The following is a 20,920-nucleotide window of genomic DNA, read 5'->3' on the forward strand; positions in this document are numbered from 1 at the left end:
CCTCAAGTCTCCCGATAAAAATGATACCTCACTTGTGTGGGTAGGCCTAGCGCCCGCGAAAGGAAATGCCCCAAAACGCAACGTGGACACATCACATTTTTTTAAAGAAAACAGAGGTGTTTTTTGCAAAGTGCCTACCTGTAGATTTTGGCCTCTAGCTCAGCCGGCACCTAGGGAAACCTACCAAACCTGTGCATTTTTGAAAACTAGAAACCTAGGGGAATGCAAGATGGGGTGACTTGTGGGGCTCTGACCAGGTTCTGTTACCCAGAATCATTTGCAAACCTCAAAATTTGGCTAAAAAAACACATTTTCCTCACATTTCGGTGACAGAAAGTTCTGGAATCAGAGAGGAGCCACAAATGTCCTTCCACCCAGGGTTCCCCCAAGTTTTCCGATAAAAATGGTACCTCACTTGTGTGGGTAGGCCTAGCGCCCACGAAAGGAAATGGCCCAAAAAACAACATGGACACATCACATTCTTTCATAGAAAACAGTGCCTACCTGTGGATTTTGGCCTCTAGCTCAGCCGGCACATAGGGAAACCTACCAAACCTGTGCATTTTTGAAAACTACAGACCTAGGGGAATCCAAGATGGGGTGACTTGTGGGGCTCTGACCAGGTTCTGTTACCCAGAATCCTTTGCAAACCTCAAAATTTGGCTAAAAAAACACATTTTCCTCACATTTCGGTGAAAGAAAGTTCTGGAATCAGAGAGGAGCCACAAATTTCCTTCCACCCAGCGTTCCCCCAAGTCTTCCGATAAAAATGGTACCTCCCTTGTGTGGGTAGGCCTAGCGCCCACAAAAGGAAATGGCCCAAAACACAACGTGAACACATCACATTCTTTCATAGAAAACAGTGCCTACCTGTGGATTTTGGCCTCTAGCTCAGCCGGCACCTAGGGAAACCTACCAAACCTGTGCATTTTTGAAAACTAGAGACCTAGGGGAATCCACGATGGGGTGACTTCTGGGGCTCTGACCAGGTTCTGTTACCCAGAATCCTTTGCAAACCTCAAAATTTGGCTAAAAAAACGTATTTTCCTCACATTTCGGTGAAAGAAAGTCCTGGAATCTGAGAGGAGCCACAAATTTCCTTCCACCCAGTGTTCCCTCAAGTCTCCCGATAAAGATGATACCTCACTTGTGTGGGTAGGCCTAGCGCCCACAACAGGAAATGCCCCAAAACGCAACGTGGACATATCACATTCTTTTAAAGAAAACAGAGGTGTTTTTTGCAAAGTGCCTACCTGTAGATTTTGGCCTCTAGCTCAGCCGGCACCTAGGGAAACCTACCAAACCTGTGCATTTTTGAAAACTAGAGACCTAGGGGAATGCAAGATGGGGTGACTTGTGGGGCTCTGACCAGGTTCTGTTACCCAGAATCCTTTGCAAACCTCAAAATTTGGCTAAAAAACACATTTTCCTCACATTTCGGTGAAAGAAAGTTCTGGAATCAGAGAGGAGCCACAAATTTCCTTCCACCCAGCGTTCCCCCAAGTCTTCCGATAAAATTGGTACCTCACTTGTGTGGGTAGGCCTAGCGCACACGAAAGGAAATGGCCCAAAACACAACGTGGACACATCACATTCTTTCATAGAAAACAGTGCCTACCTGTGGATTTTGGCCTCTAGCTCAGCCGGCACCTAGGGAAACCTACCAAACCTGTGCATTTTTGAAAACTAGAGACCTAGGGGAATCCAAGATGGGGTGAATTGTGGGGCTCTGACCAGGTTCTGTTACCCAGAATCCTTTGCAAACCTCGAAATTTGGCTAAAAAAACATATTTTCCTCACATTTCAGTGAAAGAAAGTTCTGGAATCTGAGAGGAGCCACAAATTTCCTTCCACCCAGCGTTCCCCCAAGTCTCCCGATAAAAATGATACCTCACTTGTGTGGGTAGGCCTAGTGCCCGTGACAGGAAATGCCCCAAAACGCAAGGTGGACACATCATATTTTTTGAAAGAAAACAGAGGTGTTTTTGCAAAGTGCCTACCTGTAGATTTTGGCCTCTAGCTCAGCCGGCACCTAGGGAAACCTACCAAACCTGTGCATTTCTGAAAACTAGAGACCTAGGGGAATCCAAGATGGGGTGACTTGTGGGGCTCTGACCAGGTTCTGTTACCCAGAATCCTTTGCAAACCTCAAAATTTTGGCTAACAAAACACATTTTCCTCACATTTTGGTGACAGAAAGTTCTGGAATCAGAGAGGAGCCACAAATGTCCTTCCACCCAGGGTTCCCCCAAGTTTTCCAATAAAAATGGTACCTCACTTGTGTGGGTAGGCCTAGCGCCCACGAAAGGAAATGGCCCAAAAAACAACATGGACACATCACATTCTTTCATAGAAAACAGTGCCTACCTGTGGATTTTGGCCTCTAGCTCAGCCGGCACCTAGGGAAACCTACCAAACCTGTGCATTTTTGAAAACTAGAGACCTAGGGGAATCCAAGATGGGGTGACTTGTGGGGCTCTGACCAGGTTCTGTTACCCAGAATCCTTTGCAAACCTCAAAATTTGGCTAAAAAAACACATTTTCCTCACATTTCGGTGAAAGAAAGTTCTGGAATCAGAGAGGAGCCACAAATTTCCTTCCACCCAGCATTCCCCCAAGTCTTCCGATAAAAATGGTACCTCCCTTGTGTGGGTAGGCCTAGCGCCCACGAAAGGAAATGGCCCAAAACACAACGTGAACACATCACATTCTTTCATAGAAAACAGTGCCTACCTGTGGATTTTGGCCTCTAGCTCAGCCGGCACCTAGGGAAACCTACCAAACCTGTGCATTTTTTAAAACTAGAGACCTAGGGGAATCCACGATGGGGTGACTTGTGGGGCTCTGACCAGGTTCTGTTACCCAGAATCCTTTGCAAACCTCAAAATTTGGCTAAAAAAACATATTTTCCTCACATTTCGGTGAAAGAAAGTCCTGGAATCTGAGAGGAGCCACACATTTCCTTCCACCCAGTGTTCCCTCAAGTCTCCCGATAAAAATGATACCTCACTTGTGTGGGTAGGCCTAGCGCCCGCAACAGGAAATGCCCCAAAACACAACGTGGACATATCACATTCTTTTAAAGAAAACAGAGGTGTTTTTTGCAAAGTGCCTACCTGTAGATTTTGGCCTCTAGCTCAGCCGGCACCTAGGGAAACCTACCAAACCTGTGCATTTTTGAAAACTAGAGACCTAGGGGAATGCAAGATGGGGTGACTTGTGGGGCTCTGACCAGGTTCTGTTACCCAGAATCCTTTGCAAACCTCAACATTTGGCTAAAAAACACATTTTCCTCACATTTCGGTGAAAGAAAGTTCTGGAATCAGAGAGGAGCCACAAATTTCCCTCCACCCAGCGTTCCCCCAAGTCTTCCGATAAAAATGGTACCTCACTTGTGTGGGTAGGCCTAGCGCCCACGAAAGGAAATGGCCCAAAACACAACGTGGACACATCACATTCTTTCATAGAAAACAGTGCCTACCTGTGGATTTTGGCCTCTAGCTCAGCCGGCACCTAGGGAAACCTACCAAACCTGTGCATTTTTGAAAACTAGAGACCTAGGGGAATCCAAGATGGGGTGAATTGTGGGGCTCTGACCAGGTTCTGTTACCCAGAATCCTTTGCAAACCTCGAAATTTGGCTAAAAAAACATATTTTCCTCACATTTCAGTGAAAGAAAGTTCTGGAATCTGAGAGGAGCCACAAATTTCCTTCCACCCAGTGTTCCCTCAAGTCTCCCGATAAAAATGATACCTCACTTGTGTGGGTAGGCCTAGCGCCCGCGACAGGAAATGCCCCAAAACGCAACGTGGACACATCACATTTTTTTAAAGAAAACAGAGGTGTTTTTTGCAAAGTGCCTACCTGTAGATTGTGGCCTCTAGCTCAGCCGGCACCTAGGGAAACCTACCAAACCTGTGCATTTTTGAAAACTAGAAACCTAGGGGAATGCAAGATGGGGTGACTTGTGGGGCTCTGACCAGGTTCTGTTACCCAGAATCATTTGCAAACCTCAAAATTTGGCTAAAAAAACACATTTTCCTCACATTTCGGTGACAGAAAGTTCTGGAATCAGAGAGGAGCCACAAATGTCCTTCCACCCAGGGTTCCCCCAAGTTTTCCGATAAAAATGGTACCTCACTTGTGTGGGTAGGCCTAGCGCCCACGAAAGGAAATGGCCCAAAAAACAACATGGACACATCACATTCTTTCATAGAAAACAGTGCCTACCTGTGGATTTTGTCTCTAGCTCAGCCGGCACCTAGGGAAACCTACCAAACCTGTGCATTTTTGAAAACTAGAGACCTAGGGGAATCCAAGATGGGGTGACTTGTGGGGCTCTGACCAGGTTCTGTTACCCAGAATCCTTTGCAAACCTCAAAATTTGGCTAAAAAAACACATTTTCCTCACATTTCGGTGAAAGAAAGTTCTGGAATCAGAGAGGAGCCACAAATTTCCTTCCACCCAGCGTTCCCCCAAGTCTTCCGATAAAAATGGTACCTCCCTTGTGTAGGTAGGCCTAGCGCCCACGAAAGGAAATGGCCCAAAACACAACGTGAACACATCACATTCTTTCATAGAAAACAGTGCCTACCTGTGGATTTTGGCCTCTAGCTCAGCCGGCACCTAGGGAAACCTACCAAACCTGTGCATTTTTGAAAACTAGAGACCTAGGGGAATCCAAGATGGGGTGACTTGTGGGGCTCTGACCAGGTTCTGTTACCCAGAATCCTTTGCAAACCTCAAAATTTGGCTAAAAAAACATATTTTCCTCACATTTCGGTGAAAGAAAGTCCTGGAATCTGAGAGGAGCCACAAATTCCCTTCCACCTAGTGTTCCCTCAAGTCTCCCGATAAAAATGATACCTCACTTGTGTGGGTAGGCCTAGCGCCCGCAACAGGAAATGCCCCAAAACGCAACGTGGACATATCACATTCTTTTAAAGAAAACAGAGGTGTTTTTTGCAAAGTGCCTACCTGTAGATTTTGGCCTCTAGCTCAGCCGGCACCTAGGGAAACCTACCAAACCTGTGCATTTTTGAAAACTAGAGACCTAGGGGAATGCAAGATGGGGTGACTTGTGGGGCTCTGACCAGGTTCTGTTACCCAGAATCCTTTGCAAACCTCAAAATTTGGCTAAAAAACACATTTTCCTCACATTTCGGTGAAAGAAAGTTCTGGAATCAGAGAGGAGCCACAAATTTCCTTCCACCCAGCGTTCCCCCAAGTCTTCCGATAAAAATGGTACCTCACTTGTGTGGGTAGGCCTAGCGCCCACGAAAGGAAATGGCCCAAAACACAACGTGGACACATCACATTCTTTCATAAAAAACAGTGCCTACCTGTGGATTTTGGCCTCTAGCTCAGCCGGCACCTAGGGAAACCTACCAAACCTGTGCATGTTTGAAAACTAGAGACCTAGGGGAATCCAAGATGGGGTGAATTGTGGGGCTCTGACCAGGTTCTGTTACCCAGAATCCTTTGCAAACCTCGAAATTTGGCTAAAAAAACATATTTTCCTCACATTTCAGTGAAAGAAAGTTCTGGAATCTGAGAGGAGCCACAAATTTCCTTCCACCCAGTGTTCCCTCAAGTCTCCCGATAAAAATGATACCTCACTTGTGTGGGTAGGCCTAGCGCCCGCGACAGGAAATGCCCCAAAACGCAACGTGGACACATCACATTTTTTTTAAAGAAAACAGAGGTGTTTTTTGCAAAGTGCCTACCAGTAGATTTTGGCCTCTAGCTCAGCCGGCACCTAGGGAAACCTACCAAACCTGTGCATTTTTGAAAACTAGAGACCTAGGGGAATGCAAGATGGGGTGATTTGTGGGGCTCTGACCAGGTTCTGTTACCCAGAATCCTTTGCAAACCTCAAAATTTGGCTAAAAAAACACATTTTCCTCACATTTCGGTGAAAGAAAGTTCTGGAATCAGAGAGGAGCCACAAATGTCCTTCCACCCAGGGTTCCCCCAAGTTTTCCGATAAAAATGGTACCTCACTTGTGTGGGTAGGCCTAGCGCCCACGAAAGGAAATGGCCCAAAAAACAACATGGACACATCACATTCTTTCATAGAAAACAGTGCCTACCTGAGGATTTTGGCCTCTAGCTCAGTCGGCAACTTGGAAACCTACCAAACCTGTGCATTTTTGAAAACTAGAGACCTAGAGGAATCCAAGATGGGGTGACTTGTGGGGCTCTGACCAGGTTCTGTTACCCAGAATCCTTTGCAAACCTCAACATTTGGCTAAAAAAACATATTTTCCTCACATTTCAGTGAAAGAAAGTTCTGGAATCTGAGAGGAGCCACAAATTTCCTTCCACCCAGTGTTCCCGCAAGTATCCCGATAAAAATGATACCTTACTTGTGTGGGTAGGCCTAGCGCCCGCGACAGGAAATGCCCCAAAACGCAACGTGGACACATCCCATTTTTTTAAAGAAAACAGAGGTGTTTTTTGCAAAGTGCCTACCTGTAGATTTTGGCCTCTAGCTCAGCCGGCACCTAGGGAAACCTACCAAACCTGTGCATTTTTGAAAACTAGAGACCTAGGGGAATGCAAGATGGGGTGACTTGTGGGGTTCTGACCAGGTTCTGTTACCCAGAATCCTTTGCAAACCTCAAAATTTGGCTAAAAAAACACATTTTCCTCACATTTCGGTGAAAGAAAGTTCTGGAATCAGAGAGGAGCCACAAATGTCCTTCCACCCAGGGTTCCCCCAAGTTTTCCGATAAAAATGATCCCTCACTTGTGTGGGTAGGTCTAGCGCCCACAAAAGGAAATGGCCCAAAACACAACGTGGACACATCACATTCTTTCATAGAAAACAGTGCCTACCTGTGGATTTTGGCCTCTAGCTCAGTCGGCACCTGGGGAAACCTTGCAGAGCAGCGCATTTTTGAAAACTAGAAACCCAGGGGAATCTGAGATGGGGTCACTTGTGGGGCTCTGACCAGGTTCTGTTACCCTGAATCCTTTGCAAACATCAAAATGTGGCCAAAAAATCACTTTTTCCTCTCATTTCGGTAACAGAAAGTTCTGGAATCTGAGAGGAGCCACAAATTTCCTTCCACCCAGCGTTACCCCAAGCCTCTCGATAAAAATGGTACCTCACTTGTGTGGGTAGGCCCAGCGCCCACGAAAGGAAATGGCCCAAAACACAACGTGGACACATCACATTTTTTCACAGAAAACAGAGGTGCTTTTTGCAAAGTGCCTACCTGTGGATTTTGGCCTCTAGCTCAGCCGGCCCCAGGGGGGGCAGAAATGGCCTAAAATAAATTCCCCCCCCACCCCCCCAACCCCCCGGGAGCGACCCTTGCCTACGGGATCGCTCCCCCGCGTGACATTGGCACCAAAAAAAAATCCCCGGTGCCTAGTGGTTTCTGCCCCCTTTGGGGCAGATTGACCTAAAATCGGCCAATATGCCCCCAAGGGGGGCATAAATGGTCTAAATACAATCTTCCCCCCAGGGGAGCGACCCTTGCCTAATGGGTCGCTCCCCATCTCTAAAAAAATAAACAAACAAAAAAAAACACAAACAAAATATTTGCCCTGGCGCCTAGAGGTTTCTGCCCCCCTGGGGGCAGATCGGCCTAATAACAATAGGCCGATCTGCCCCCAGGGGGGGCAGAATGGCCTAAAATAAATCTTCCCCCCCCCAACCCCCCAAACCCCCCGGGAGCAACCCTTGCCTACGGGATCGCTCCACTTGCGTGACATTGGCGCCAAAAGAAAAATCCCTGGTGCCTAGTGGTTTCTGCCCCCTTGGGGGCAGATTGACCTAAAATCGGCCAATCTGCCCCCAAGGGGGGCAGAAATGGTCTAAATACAATTTGTCCCCCAGGGGAGCGACCCTTGCCTAATGGGTCGCTCCCCATCTGTAAAACAAAAAAATCCCCGGTGCCTAGTGCCTAATCAAAATAGGCTGATCTACCCCCCAGGGGGGCAGAAATGGCCTAAAATAATTCCCCCCCCAGGGGAGCGACCCTTGCCTAAGGGGTCGCCCCCCTTGTGTGAAATTCACAAAAAAAAAAACTCCCTGGTGTCTAGTGGTTTCTGCCCCCCTTGGGGGCAGATTGGCCTCATCAAAATAGGCCGGGCAGAAATGGCCTAAATATAATTTGCCCCCTAGGGTAGCAACCCTTGCCTATGGGGTCGCTCCCCACCTAAAAAAAAAAAAAATGATCCCTGGTGTCTAGAGGTTTCTGCCCCCCCCCCAATAGTAGGCCAATCTGCCCCCAGGGGGGGGCAGAAAAGGCCTTCCAAAAAAATGCCCCTCCTGGGAGCGACCCTTGCCCAAGGGGTCGCTCCCTTATGTCCATTTAAAAAAAAAAAAAAATCCCTGGTGTCTAGTGGGGTTACAAAAGCCGGAACCCTGGGAGAGACTTCAAAGGGAAGGAAATACATTTCCTTCCCTTTGAAGCCTCTCAGGGCCTCCCCCACGTGATCGAAAGAGAAATGCAAAGCATTTCTCTTTCGATTTCCAGCGTGATGGGGGAGGCCCTGTGACAAATCAGCTCGCGCTCACGCGCTGATGTCACAGGGGGGATGGGGGGGTCGGGGGTTTAAGGGGAAGGGCTTCCCCTTCCATCCCTGCCTTGGGGGGGTGGGTGGGGAGCACAGGGGGTGCAGCGCTAGTGCTCCCCCCAGTTCCCGTGACTTGGACGAAGTCACCTCGTCCAAGGCACCTAACTGGTTAAACACCTACTTCAATTATGCTCTGTGACCTGACCTCAGCTGCTGGCTCTGGCAGCACTCATTGCGACATCAGAAATTGGCTGCAATAACTTCTAATTGTTGAGTTCTGAAGTATTTTCTTTGTAATTGGTGATTGGGTGTGTGTCACAAGTCGCTGATTATAAAGAAATTACAGACAGACATTTATACAGCGATTACAGGATCGTGTGTGTACATATATATAGACAGATAGATAGAGATAGAAATAGGTCTATCTATCTATCTATCTATCTATCTATCTATCTATCTATCTATCTATCTATCTATCTATCTATCTATCTATCTATCTATCTAACTATATATCTACCTGTCTATCTATCTATCTATCTATCTATCTATCTATCTATCTATCTATCTATCTATCTATCTATCTATCTATCTATAGATTTGTAGGAAAGTATCCTCTTTTTGGCATGTTACCCCCAATTTCTGCCTACTGTCAGTGTGTTTGACTGTGCCACTGGAGTCCTGCTAACCAGGACCCCATTGCTTATGCTCTCGCTCCTCTCAAATTTGTCACTACATACTGGTAGCCCAGTATTTCATCCCAAATTGGCACACTGGTGTCCCCTTATAAGTCCCTAGTATATCGTACCTAGGTATCCAGGGCATTCAGGATCCAGGAGATCCCTATGAGCTGCAGCATTACTTTTGCCACCCATAGGGAGCCCATGCAAAGGCTTCTACAGGACTGCCATTGCAGCCTGTGTGAAATGGTGAAATGCACCATTTCACAGCCATTTACACTGAACCAGGTCACTTATAAGTCACCCATATGTCAGGCCTTTCAACCCTGAAGGCTGAGTGTGAAGTACCTGTGTGTGAGGGCACCACTGCACTAGCAGAGGTGCCCCCATGTCATCCAGGACCATTTTCTCAGACTTCGTGAGTGCAAGGATGCCATTTTATGCGTGCACTGGACATAGGTCAATACCTATTTCCAGCTTCACAATCGTAACTCTGAATATGGCCATGTAAGTTCTCTAACATCTGGGAATTGTACCCCAATACTGATTCTAGTATTGGTTTTACAATTCCATGCACTCTGGGGGCTCCACAGTGGACCCCCAGTACTTCCATACCAGCCCTCTGAGGTTTTCCAGGCAGCACCAGCTGCTGCCGCCTCACAGACAGGCTTCTGCCCTCCTGTTGCTTGAGCAGTTCAAGCCCAGGAAGGCAGAGCAAAGGATTTCCTTTGAGAGCGGGATGTTACACCCTCTCCTTTTGGAAATAGGTGTTACAGGAATGGGAGGGGTAGCCTCCCAGAGCCTCTGGAAATGCTTTGAAGGGCACAGATGGTGCCCTCCTTGCATAATCCAGTCTACACCGGTTCAGAGAACCCCAGTGCCTGCTCTGGCACGTAACTGGACAAAGGAAAGGGGAGTGATCACTCCCCTGCCGCTGTCCATCACCACCCCAGGGGTGGTGCCCAGAGCTCCTCCAGAGTGTCCCTGGGTTTTTGCCATCTTGGATTCCAAGGTGGTGAGGCACTCTGGGAGCATCTGAGTGGCCAGTGCCAGCAGGTGACGTCAGAGCCCTTCCCTGATAGGTGCTTACCTGTGTAGCTGACCAATCCCCCTTTCAGGGCTATTTAGGGTATCTCTCCTGGGTGTTTCTTCAGATTCGGATTGCAAGACTCCAGCAGGAACCCTGTACTTCATCTTCTATCAACGGAACCACAGCTGAACCCTCCAGGAACTCTACAAACTGCAACAAAGAAGTAAAGACAACTTCTGCAACATTGTATCTTCAGTTCCTGCCAGCAACTGCAACTATTTACAGGTCATGCATCCTCCGGGGACAGGCTGTCTTCAGCCTGCACCAGAAGAACCAAAGGAATCTCCTGTGGAGTGACAGAGTCACTTCCCTGCTTGAGCAGGCACCTCTCTGCAGCAATGACCGGTTGCGTGGGTCCCCTCTCCAGATGACGAGCGTGGATCCAGCAACACGAGTGGTGGACTAAAGTAACCCTGACAGTCCAAAGGTCTAGCAGTCCAACTTTGGTAGAGGTAAGGGCTTGCCTCCCCACGCAAGACAGTACCTCCGTGCACCACATGACTTGCAGTTGGCAAGGCTTGTGTGCGACTTTCCAAGAAGTTCTTCATGCACAGCACAGCTTAGGCCCGATCACTCCATCCTGCGGTGCACAGCTTCCTGAGTGGTTCTGCGGTGGTGTGGGATCCCTTTGTGTCATGCTGCATCGGCCTCCATTTGGAAATTTTTTGTACTCGTGCTGTGAAACTCCTGTGTGCACTGCCTGTTCTTCTAAGGGCTCACTGAGTTGCTGAGAGCCTCCGATGTCTCCACCTCCTGGATAGAGGCCACCCGGTCCCTCCCAGTCCTGGGCAGTGCCATTTTCCACTAACAGCAAGCTTTGCGTGTGCCAAGGCTCGTTGGTGGAATCCAGTGACGCAAACCAGACTGCAATCATCCATCTGGCATGGGACATCTTCTGCCCCAACCAGGAACCCGCATCTGTCTTCTTGAGTGCATAACTGACTTTGTCTTCTCACTGGTGGTTCTTTTTTTGCACCTTCATCCGGGTTAGCAGGGGCTCCTGTTCTCCCTGGACTCTTTAGTGCTTTTGGACTTGGCTCCCTTCTTCCACAGGTCTTCAGGTCCAGGAATCCATTGTTGGGGTCTTGCAGACTCTTCTGGTTCTTGCATAATCTTCTATCACAACTTCTTGTGTGTTTTCAGGAAACATACTGTGATTTACTCCTGTTGTCCTGGGCTTTGGGGTGAGTTCTATTACTTACCTTTAGTGTTTTCTTACACTCCCAGTGCCCCTCTACACTCTACCCTTGCCTAGATGGGAGACCGACTTTCGCATTCCACTATTTCAGTATATGGTTTGTGTCCCCCCTAGACCCATTGCAACCTATTGTGATTTTCACTGTTTGCACTGTTTTCTAACTGTTTGTACAGCTAATTCTAATTCTAGTGTATATTACTTACCTCCTAAGGGAGTATAGGCTCTATGGTATTTTTGGCATTGTGTCACTAACAATAAAGTAACTTTATTTTTGTAACACTTTCTTTCGTGTGTGTGAGTACTGTGTGACTACAGTGGTATTACAAGAGCTTTGCATGTCGCCTAGATCAGCCTTGGCTGCTCAGCTACAGCTACCCCCAGACAGCCTGGCTGGTAGACACTGACTACATTTCACTAATAAGGGATAACTGGACCTGGTATAAGGTGTAAGTACCTTTGGTACACACTAGAAACCAGGCCAGCCCCCTACAAGATTCACTTACAAAATCAAAGTGTTTATGGTTAGGTGAGAATTTCAGTGAGAACTTGAAATGTTTTGAAAGTACAAAGCCACTGAACTTTATCAGTTATAGTTACTTGTTCTTTCAAGTAAGTAAAACTTGTGCCCTAATCTAATTAGAACTCACACCCCTGCCATGCATAGTTTTCATTGCAGAGGTTGCAGCAATATTATCAATAATGTCATAGATGATATCATAAGTGGTGTAAAATATGGGGTAATGAGCAGTGCATAGCAAGCCTCCGAGTTATGGTTAACTCAGGCATGAGTTATAGTTCCTTGAGATAACTATAACTGGTCAATGGTTTTATATGCTTAAAACTTTACTTTGTCAACGAAATTCTTACGTAACTATAATGTTACTTTAACCTTTCTTTTTTCATTGAATTTCTAGTTTTTTTTTAACATAATGTAATATTTTGTTACCATACGCAAAGCTAACCTCATACCATGCACAACCTTTGGCTGTGTGTGACAGGGGGTTGGCCACAGGGCCTGTGGCCAGGCCCTTCAGCCAACTCATTACCACAACCCCTTCCCAAGCCATTTCGGGACCAGGAACCCCATCCTCAATGCCTTTTTTTTTTTATTTAAGTGGAGGGTGCGTGTGACGTGCCCTCCCCAAGCCACTGCAAGCCACTGGGTCCCCATCCCCCAGGACCAAAAGATGTTTGTAAAAGGGAGGGGATGTGGCTTCTCTCCTTGAGCCTCAAACCGCCCCAGAGATCACAAAACCCATGGCCTTTAGGGGTAGTGGCTGCACCGACCCCCCGAGCTAATGGTGGCCCCAAGGACCCTATACCCAAGGGCCCTTATTTCTTTTTAGGTGGATGCCATGGTGCCCATCTGGGGTACCCAGCAAACAGCAAGTTGGGGCTTCTGTTTGCTCCTGCTGGGCGGAAGCAATAAGTGTTGCCCTGACTGCAAGAACGCAGGCAAGGAAATAGAAGTCTTCTCCCACCCTGTGGGACATTTTTAAAGCTCCTGCGAGTAATAGCAGATATGCCTTCCTTGGCTGTACGCCGTAGGCAGGGTGTACCACCAGTGGAAGATTTTAAAATGCTCCTATCGGCTGGGATCACATATATGTTTCACTGCCCACGTCGACGGCTCCTCATAATACAGTCTGTTTGCCGACTCCAGGAGATGGAATAGCTAGGGACTTAAAAGGGTCAGGGAGGGAGAAGGCAAAAACTATCCTCACAGGCATTTTCCCCTTTCTTAGGGGGTCATTCCAACTTTGGCGGGCGTCGGACGCTGCCAGCCAAAGTAACCCCGTTGAAAGACCGCTCCGCGGACAAAAGACCGCGGGGTCATTTCGACTTTCCGGCTGGGCCAGCGGGCGACCGCCAAAAGATCGCCCGCCGGCCCAGCGGGAAAGCCCCTGCAACAATGAAGCCGGCTCCGAATGGAGCCGGCGGAGTTGCAGGGGTGCGACGGGTGCAGTTGCACCCGTCGCGATTGTCGCTGTCTGCAAAGCAGACAGTGAAAAATCTGCTGGGGCCCTGTTAGGGGGCCCCTGCACTGCCCATGCCAGTGGCATGGGCAGTGCAGGGGCCCCATGGGGCCCCACGACACCCGTTCCCGCCATCCTGTTTCTGGCGGGTTTTACCGCCAGGAACAGGCTGGCGGGAAGGGGGTCGGAATCCCCATGGCGGAGGATTCCCCCAGCCGGGGGAAATCCGGTGGGAAACCGCCGGACCCGGCTGGGAGACCGCGGCTTTACAGCCGTGGTCAGAATACCCATTGAAGCACCGCCAGCCTGTTGGCAGTGCTTCAGCCGGCCTCCACCCTGGCGGTCATAGACCGCCAGGGTTGGAATGAGGGCCTTAGTGTGCTGAAGAACGCAGCACACTTATAAAGAGGAAACAATGGGGAAATAAAGATATTTCTCCTCAATGCACCTCTACTAGGAAGACGTAGCATTTCGATGCATTTGCAGATTTACCAGTTTTGGGAATGCACCAAAATCCATGGGTAGATGCATGGGCGAACCCATGCTCTACACATGGAACGCCTTCCCAGGGTGGAGTAATACATGTCAGCAACTCGTGCTGTCTTGAGTTACTCTAGATTTACCAAGCAATGCAGGGCCATGCAAGGTGGTCTTGCATTGCTTATTAAATGTGACTTAGGGATTGCGTTGTCCTTGCAATTCACTGCATAACACAAGGGACCTATGGACCACTGCCTGCTCTTCAAAAATGAAAAGAAAACTTTTCAGTTTGCTTTTTGTAATGCTTCCTGTTCTCCTTTAACCCCTTCGCTGCCAGGCCTTTTCAATCCCTGTGGCGAGCCTTTTTTTGGCTATTTGGGGCAGTTCGCGCTTAGGCCATTTGTGTAGATCCTGCGATGTTTTCCTACAGAAAATAACAGCTGAAATAAAAAAATATTGAAATTGAGGTAAAAAAACAGCAATTTTTCTCCACGTTTTACTCTGTAACTTTTTCATGCAATGTCAGATTCTTTAAAGCCATATACCGTTATGTCTGCTGGACCTTTCTGGTTTCGAGGATATATAGGGCTTGTAGGTTCATCAAGAACCCTAGGTACCCAGAGCCAGTAAATGCGCTGCCCCTTGCAATGGGTTTTCATTGTATACCGGGTATACAGCAATTCATTGAGGAAATATAAAGGCTGAAAAATAGGTATCAAGGAAACCTTTGCATTTCCAAAATGGGAACAAGATAAGGTGTTGAGAACCAGTGGTTATTTGCACATCTCTGAACTCTGGGGTCCCTATACTAGCATGTGAATTACAGGGCATTTCACAAATAGATGTATTTTTTACACACTGCCTTACATTTGGAAGGAAAATTTTTTGAGAAAGACAAGGGGCAATAACACTTGTTCTTCTATTCTGTGTTACCCCAAGTATCCAGATAACAATTGTATCTCACTTGCATGGGTAGGCCGAATGCCTGTGACAGGAAACACAACATGGACACTTCACATTTTTACAGTGAAAACTGACGTGTTTTTTGGAAAGTGTCTAGCTGTGCATTTTGATCTCTAGCTCAGCCGGCACCCAGGGAAACCTACCAAACCTGTGTATTTTTGAAAATTAAGCACCTAGGGGAATACAAGATGGGCGTGATTTGCGGGGTTCTCACCAGGTTCTGTTACACAGAATACTTTATAAACCCCAAATTTGGCTAAAAAACACTTTTTCCTCACATTTTGGTGACAGAAAGTTCTGTAATTTGAGAGGAGCCACAAATGTCCTTCTACCCAGCATTCCTCCAAGTCTCCTGATAAAAATGGTATCTCACTTGTGTAGGTAGACCTAGTGCCCGCGACAAGAAGTGCCCCAAAACACAATGTGGACACATCACATTTTCCCAAAGAAAACAGAGCTGTTTTTTGTAAAGTGCCTAGCTGAGCATTTTGGCCTCTAGCTCAACCGACACCTGGGGAAACCAACAAAACCTGTGCATTTTTTAAAACTTGACCCCTAGGGGAATCTAAGATGGGGTGACTTGTGGGGCTCTCACCAGGTTCTGTTACCCAGAATCCTTTACAAACCTCACAATTTGACTAAAAAACACTTTTTCCTCACATTTCGGTGACAGAAAGTTCTGAAATCTGAGAGGAACCTCAAATTTCCTTCCACCTAGCATTCCTTCAAGTCTCTAGATAAAAATGGTACCACACTTGTGTGGGTATGCCTACTGCCCGCAGCAGAAAAATGTCCCAAAACATAACATGGACACATCACATTTTCCCAAAGAAAACAGAGCTGTTTTTTGCAAAGTGCCGAGCTGTGGATTTTGTCCTCTAGCTCAGCCAGCACCTATAGAAACCTACCATACCTGTGCATTTTTGAAAACTAGACATCTAGAGGAATGCAATATGGGGTGACTTGTGAGGCTCTCACCAGGTTCTGTTACCCAGAATCCTTTGCAAACCTCAAAATTTGGCTAAAAAACACATTTTCCTCACATTTCGGTGAAAGAAAGTTCTGGAATCAGAGAGGAGCCACAAATTTCCTTCCACCCAGGGTTCCCCCAAGTCTTCCGATAAAAATGGTACCTCACTTGTGTGGGTAGGCCTAGCGCCCACGAAAGGAAATGGCCCAAAACACAACGTGGACACATCACATTCTTTCATAGAAAACAGTGCCTACCTGTGGATTTTGGCCTCTAGCTCAGCCGGCACCTAGGGAAACCTACCAAACCTGTGCATTTTTTAAAACTAGAGACCTAGGGGAATCCAAGATGGGGTGAATTGTGGGGCTCTGACCAGGTTCTGTTACCCAGAATCCTTTGCAAACCTCGAAATTTGGCTAAAAAAACATATTTTCCTCACATTTCAGTGAAAGAAAGTTCTGGAATCTGAGAGGAGCCACAAATTTCCTTCCACCCAGTGTTCCCTCAAGTCTCCCGATAAAAATGATACCTCACTTGTGTGGGTAGGCCTAGCGCCCGCGACAGGAAATGCCCCAAAACGCAACGTGGACACATCACATTTTTTTAAAGAAAACAGAGGTGTTTTTTGCAAAGTGCCTACCTGTAGATTTTGGCCTCTAGCTCAGCCGGCACCTAGGGAAACCTACCAAACCTGTGCATTTTTGAAAACTAGAGACCTAGGGGAATGCAAGATGGGGTGACTTTTGGGGCTCTGACCAGGTTCTGTTACCCAGAATCCTTTGCAAACCTCAAAATTTGGCTAAAAAAACACATTTTCCTCACATTTCGGTGAAAGAAAGTTCTGGAATCAGAGAGGAGCCACAAATGTCCTTCCACCCAGGGTTCCCCCAAGTTTTCCGATAAAAATCGTACCTCACTTGTGTGGGTAGGCCTAGCGCCCACGAAAGGAAATGGCCCAAAAAACAACATGGACACATCACATTCTTTCATAGAAAACAGTGCCTACCTGTGGATTTTGGCCTCTAGCTCAGTCGGCAACTTGGAAACCTACCAAACCTGTGCATTTTTGAAAACTAGAGACCTAGGGGAATCCAAGATGGGGTGACTTGTGGAGCTCTGACCAGGTTCTGTTACCCAGAATCCTTTGCAAACCTCAACATTTGGCTAAAAAAACATATTTTCCTCACATTTCAGTGAAAGAAAGTTCTGGAATCTGAGAGGAGCCACAAATTTCGTTCCACCCAGTGTTCCCGCAAGTCTCCCGATAAAAATGATACCTCACTTGTGTGGGTAGGCATAGCGCCCGCGACAGGAAATGCCCCAAAACGCAACGTGGACACATCACATTTTTTTAAAGAAAACAGAGGTGTTTTTTGCAAAGTGCCTACCTGTAGATTTTGGCCTCTAGCTCAGCCGGCACCTAGGGAAACCTACCAAACCTGTGCATTTTTGAAAACTAGAGACCTAGGGGAATCCAAGATGGGGTTACTTGTGGGGTTCAGACCAGGTTCTGTTACCCAGAATCCTTTGCAAACCTCAAAATTTGGCTAAAAAAACACATTTTCCTCACATTTCGGTGACAGAAAGTTCTGGAATCAGAGAGGAGCCACAAATGTCCTTCCACCCAGGGTTCCCCCAAGTTTTCCGATAAAAATGATACCTCACTTGTGTGGGTAGGCCTAGCGCCCACGAAAGGAAATGGCCCAAAACACAACGTGGACACATCACATTCTTTCATAGAAAACAGTGCCTACCTGTGGATTTTGGCCTCTAGCTCAGTCGGCACCTGGGGAAACCTTGCAGAGCAACGCATTTTTGAAAACTAGAAACCCAGGGGAATCTGAGATGGGGTCACTTGTGGGGCTCTGACCAGGTTCTGTTACCCTGAATCCTTTGCAAACATCAAAATGTGGCCAAAAAATCACTTTTTCCTCTCATTTCGGTAACAGAAAGTTCTGGAATCTGAGAGGAGCCACAAATTTCCTTCCACCCAGCGTTACCCCAAGCCTCTCGATAAAAATGGTACCTCACTTGTGTGGGTAGGCCCAGCGCCCACGAAAGGAAATGGCCCAAAACACAACGTGGACACATCACATTTTTTCACAGAAAACAGAGGTGCTTTTTGCAAAGTGCCTACCTGTGGATTTTGGCCTCTAGCTCAGCCGGCCCCAGGGGGGGCAGAAATGGCCTAAAATAAATTTCCTCCCCCACCCCCCCAACCCCCCGGGAGCGACCCTTGCCTACGGGATCGCTCCCCGCGTGACATTGGCACCAAAAAAAAATCCCCGGTGCCTAGTGGTTTCTGCCCCCTTTGGGGCAGATTGACCTAAAATCGGCCAATCTGCCCCCAAGGGGGGCATAAATGGTCTAAATACAATTTTCCCCCCAGGGGAGCGACCCTTGCCTAATGGGTCGCTCCCCATCTCTAAAAAAATAAACAAACAAAAAAAAACACAAACAAAATATTTGCCCTGGCGCCTAGAGGTTTCTGCCCCCCTGGGGGCAGATCGGCCTAATAACAATAGGCCGATCTGCCCCCAGGGGGGGCAGAATGGCCTAAAATAAATCTTCCCCCCCCCCAACCCCCCAAACCCCCCGGGAGCAACCCTTGCCTACGGGATCGCTCCACTTGCGTGACATTGGCGCCAAAAGAAAAATCCCTGGTGCCTAGTGGTTTCTGCCCCCTTGGGGGCAGATTGACCTAAAATCGGCCAATCTGCCCCCAAGGGGGGCAGAAATGGTCTAAATACAATTTGTCCCCCAGGGGAGCGACCCTTGCCTAATGGGTCGCTCCCCATCTGTAAAACAAAAAAATCCCCGGTGCCTAGTGCCTAATCAAAATAGGCTGATCTACCCCCCAGGGGGGCAGAAATGGCCTAAAATAATTCCCCCCCCCAGGGGAGCGACCCTTGCCTAAGGGGTCGCCCCCCTTGTGGGAAATTCACACAAAAAAAAACTCCCTGGTGTCTAGTGGTTTCTGCCCCCCTTGGGGGCAGATTGGCCTCATCAAAATAGGCCGGGCAGAAATGGCCTAAATATAATTTGCCCCCTAGGGGAGCAACCCTTGCCTATGGGGTCGCTCCCCACCTAAAAAAAAAAAAAATGATCCCTGGTGTCTAGAGGTTTCTGCCCCCCCCCCAATAGTAGGCCAATCTGCCCCCAGGGGGGGCAGAAAAGGCCTTCCAAAAAAATGGCCCTCCTGGGAGCGACCCTTGCCTAAGGGGTCGCTCCCTTATGTCCATTTCAACAAAAAAAAAATCCCTGGTGTCTAGTGGGGTTACAAAAGCCGGAACCCTGGGAGAGACTTCAAAGGGAAGGAAATACATTTCCTTCCCTTTGAAGCCTCTCAGGGCCTCCCCCACGTGATCGAAAGAGAAATGCAAAGCATTTCTCTTTCGATTTCCAGCGTGATGGGGGAGGCCCTGTGACAAATCAGCTTGCGCTCACGCGCTGATGTCACAGGGGGGATGGGGGGGTCGGGGGTTTAAGGGGAAGGGCTTCCCCTTCCATCCCTGCCTTGGGGGGGTGGGTGGGGAGCACAGGGGGTGCAGCGCTAGTGCTCCCCCCAGTTCCCGTGACTTGGACGAAGTCACCTCGTCCAAGGCACCTAACTGGTTAAACACCTACTTCAATTATGCTCTGTGACCTGACCTCAGCTGCTGGCTCTGGCAGCACTCATTGCGACATCAGAAATTGGCTGCAATAACTTCTAATTGTTGAGTTCTGAAGTATTTTCTTTGTAATTGGTGATTGGGTGTGTGTCACAAGTCGCTGATTATAAAGAAATTACAGACAGACATTTATACAGCGATTACAGGATCGTGTGTGTACATATATATAGACAGATAGATAGAGATAGAAATAGGTCTATCTATCTATCTATCTATCTATCTATCTATCTATCTATCTATCTATCTATCTATCTATCTATCTATCTATCTATCTATCTATCTATAGATTTGTAGGAAAGTATCCTCTTTTTGGCATGTTACCCCCAATTTCTGCCTACTGTCAGTGTGTTTGACTGTGCCACTGGAGTCCTGCTAACCAGGACCCCATTGCTTATGCTCTCGCTCCTCTCAAATTTGTCACTACATACTGGTAGCCCAGTATTTCATCCCAAATTGGCACACTGGTGTCCCCTTATAAGTCCCTAGTATATCGTACCTAGGTATCCAGGGCATTCAGGATCCAGGAGATCCCTATGAGCTGCAGCATTACTTTTGCCACCCATAGGGAGCCCATGCAAAGGCTTCTACAGGACTGCCATTGCAGCCTGTGTGAAATGGTGAAATGCACCATTTCACAGCCATTTACACTGAACCAGGTCACTTATAAGTCACCTATATGTCAGGCCTTTCAACCCTGAAGGCTGAGTGTGAAGTATCTGTGTGTGAGGGCACCACTGCACTAGCAGAGGTGCCCCCATGTCATCCAGGACCATTTTCTCAGACTTCGTGAGTGCAAGGATGCCATTTTATGCGTGCACTGGACATAGGTCAATACCTATTTCCAGCTTCACAATCGTAACTCTGAATATGGCCATGTAAGGTCTCTAACATCTGGGAATTGTACCCCAATGCTGATTCTAGTATTGGTTTTACAATTCCATGCACTCTGGGGGCTCCACAGTGGACCCCCAGTACTTCCATACCAGCCCTCTGAGGTTTTCCAGGCAGCACCAGCTGCTGCCGCCTCACAGACAGGCTTCTGCCCTCCTGTTGCTTGAGCAGTTCAAGCCCAGGAAGGCAGAGCAAAGGATTTCCTTTGAGAGCGGGATGTTACACCCTCTCCTTTTGGAAATAGGTGTTACAGGAATGGGAGGGGTAGCCTCCCAGAGCCTCTGGAAATGCTTTGAAGGGCACAGATGGTGCCCTCCTTGCATAATCCAGTCTACACCGGTTCAGAGAACCCCAGTGCCTGCTCTGGCACGTAACTGGACAAAGGAAAGGGGAGTGATCACTCCCCTGCCGCTGTCCATCACCACCCCAGGGGTGGTGCCCAGAGCTCCTCCAGAGTGTCCCTGGGTTTTT

General features: G+C 47.9%; 1 protein-coding gene across 1 annotated transcript in view; it reads left to right on the plus strand.

Annotated features, from left to right (window-relative positions):
• The window catches only part of LOC138283846 (granzyme A-like), a 119,013-nt gene that overhangs the window by 59,682 nt on the left and 38,411 nt on the right, over positions 1 to 20,920 (plus strand). The window lies entirely within an intron of this gene.

The sequence above is a fragment of the Pleurodeles waltl genome, chromosome 1_1, assembly GCF_031143425.1.
Source record: "Pleurodeles waltl isolate 20211129_DDA chromosome 1_1, aPleWal1.hap1.20221129, whole genome shotgun sequence".
Classification (NCBI taxonomy): domain Eukaryota; kingdom Metazoa; phylum Chordata; class Amphibia; order Caudata; family Salamandridae; genus Pleurodeles; species Pleurodeles waltl.